The sequence below is a fragment of the Aplysia californica genome, unplaced genomic scaffold, assembly GCF_000002075.1.
Source record: "Aplysia californica isolate F4 #8 unplaced genomic scaffold, AplCal3.0 scaffold00014, whole genome shotgun sequence".
Classification (NCBI taxonomy): Eukaryota; Metazoa; Mollusca; class Gastropoda; order Aplysiida; family Aplysiidae; genus Aplysia; species Aplysia californica.
In genome coordinates this window covers 1,096,409-1,098,908 of record NW_004797284.1, presented here as the reverse complement: position 1 = coordinate 1,098,908, position 2,500 = coordinate 1,096,409, and the positions used below count along the sequence as shown (strand labels likewise).

The following is a 2,500-nucleotide window of genomic DNA, read 5'->3' as shown; positions in this document are numbered from 1 at the left end:
CTAATTCATCTTCTTCTTTTTTTCCCTTCTTCATCTTCTCATTATTATTGTTAATATTTTTACTATTGTTATTATTATTAATATTACTTTTATTATTATTACTCTTATCAGTATTACTTTTATTATAATAATTATTTTTATTATTATTATTGTTATTATTATTATTGTTATTGTTGTTATTATTATTATTTTTAATTTAGAAGGCAAAATACTTTGGAAAAAATACCCGAAAACTGCCCAGTTTGTTTAAGACCAAAACCCAGAAAAAGACGGCGACTTCTGAAAGTGATAACTTATACCTTTTAAAAAAGGACATTGGACAGGAAAATCCGCGTATATACAGCAGTTTAACTGTTAGCTAAAAACCTCTTACTCCAAAAGATAACAGAGTTACATGAATTGAAAAAGACACATTCATTTTATGTAACTCTGAGTATTTCAAAAGGCATCGCGCTTGACAAAAATTAATTTGTTTGATTTGTGCCTGTAAGCTTTTGAAATATCAAGCATAATTTACTTATTGTCAGTAACTTACGCAAAGTATGAAACAATACCTGAGGCTGACATTTTTTCTTCTATTCCAGTCAGTGAAGCATAAAAAATACTTTACTTAAGGATACACATACAATCTAAATTAGACATTAAAATTTACTTGTATTATTAATCTCTTTTTTTATTTTTTAGCTGACCCCTTTTCCTCTTTTTTTTTCTTTTACACATAATGGCCAGCTTAACGGTTTATGCGTAACATTCAATGCTACGATGTTTGACCTTTGAATGTGGTTCTCAAAGTTTTAAAGTGGAATACTTCACCTCTTTTTATCGAAAACATTCTCATCAACACACGCTACAGTACAGTCATACTACCTTTGCCTCTCTCTCTGTCTGGAAGAATCTGTTTATTTTGTATGCTTCGCGGAAGCCGAGAATGTTTCTGAGTGTTCTCAGGGGGTCTGCTGGGGTAATTATAGTTGTAAAGCGCATAGAGCATGCCCTTGAGCGTAGATATGCGCTATATAAATGCAATTATTATTATTATTATTATTATTATTATTATTATTATTATTATTATTATTATTATTATTATTATTATTATTATTATTATTATTATTATTATTATTATTGTACTATTGTATAAACACAGTAAACATGGTCACAGTGAATACAGGCACAATTACTGAGCGATACGCTATGAAAGCACATTTTACAGCTTCCATATATATATTCTTTTAGTTGTACATGTAGTTGTGTGAGATTCTTGCATAATTTGTATTCTTCAGTCCCAACAACGTACAACTGAAAACATGACTTGGATGTGAAAGTTTTAAAGATCAAAATATAATTCATATCATATCAAATTGTATTGAATGTGTCATAGGCTTCAAATCGTACTTTATACCTGTTTTTGTCTCTTGATTTGAACTAGGAAGAGAAAATGAATATTTCAAGTAAAGTATGCAGTAGTTAGAGTAAAGGTAGCATGGCCAATTAGTGAGAGGACAGTGAACTAACCTGTCTCAGCTATACCAGAACGACGGTCGTCAGAAACTTCCAAATCATGCTCAACAAGGAGACTGAAGTGAGGAATTATAGTTATAGTAACTTATAGATATACGCTTATACTACCACTGACCGCTGTCCAAGTTGGCTCGCAGGTGGTCAGTGTGTGGTCAAGTCTAGAAGACTTCCGCCGTCTGCGTCGACTGACCACTTGGTTCGCTAGAGCAGGTGAAAAGAGCGAACGAGCGACCAGGTCTGTCGGGCACACGACACAGTGGGAAAGTATAAAGTCCTTCGGGATCTGAGACGTGGAATTGTGACGAAAAGCTACCACAGGCCGGTGTCAATCAAGGATCCGTTCCGACTTGCTTCAAAGTTGTCATTGGAAATATCATAAAGTAACACTTTTCAAGTCTACAAAACACGAAGTCACTTTTACTAAATGAAGTTTTGTCTCAAGTCACAGGCGTAGATCTAGCTTGCAGGTGAACATAACCCGAACTGAAATGAACGGCAGCAGGAACGATCACAAAGCCAAAAGTTGCCGCGATCAAGAACACCTCTACAGAATGCTAAACAAACATCTGTACAGAGCGAACATAATCTCCGTCGGCTCATGCGCTGCTTGGGCTGTTGTTGTCGTTGTTGTATGTAGAAGTCGTAGCACGGCCTTACTGCTGCTGCTACTGCTGCTGCTGCTGCTACTGCTGCACCGAGTGAAACAGCAGTGATAGAGGTGGAGCGAGTTGCTACTGAAGTAATGTTTACCAAGATCACTAGCCCCAGACTAGCGCTGTCCGTTTCGGATGAGAGAGGAGGAGGCGGAGGACGGAGAGAGACCGCGAGGGAGGAGGTAGTTCGGAGGGGGACAGAAAAAAAAGAGGGAGGACACGGGAAGAAACAAGTGAAGGAAGAGAGCCAGAGAGATCTAACAGCTACTAGCTGGCTTGGCTTGTTTTCGCCGCGGCTTCACAGTGAACCACCAGCCCCGCTACTCGAT

At 37.2% G+C, this 2,500-nt stretch overlaps 1 protein-coding gene across 3 annotated transcripts in view; it reads right to left on the bottom strand.

Moving 5' to 3' along the window:
* LOC101864192 (pituitary homeobox x) overlaps positions 1–2,500 on the bottom strand; it is a 131,225-nt gene that overhangs the window by 42,587 nt on the left and 86,138 nt on the right. The window contains exon 1 of one of the 3 annotated variants that reach the window (XM_005090211.3): positions 1,513–2,389. The exons of 1 other annotated variant lie outside the window; for it this stretch is intronic. The gene's annotated coding sequence lies outside the window, so the exon portion shown is untranslated. Of the gene's footprint in view, positions 1–1,512; positions 2,390–2,500 lie in introns of those variants that run through there. One more of the 3 variants, XM_005090212.3, reaches the window with a different exon arrangement.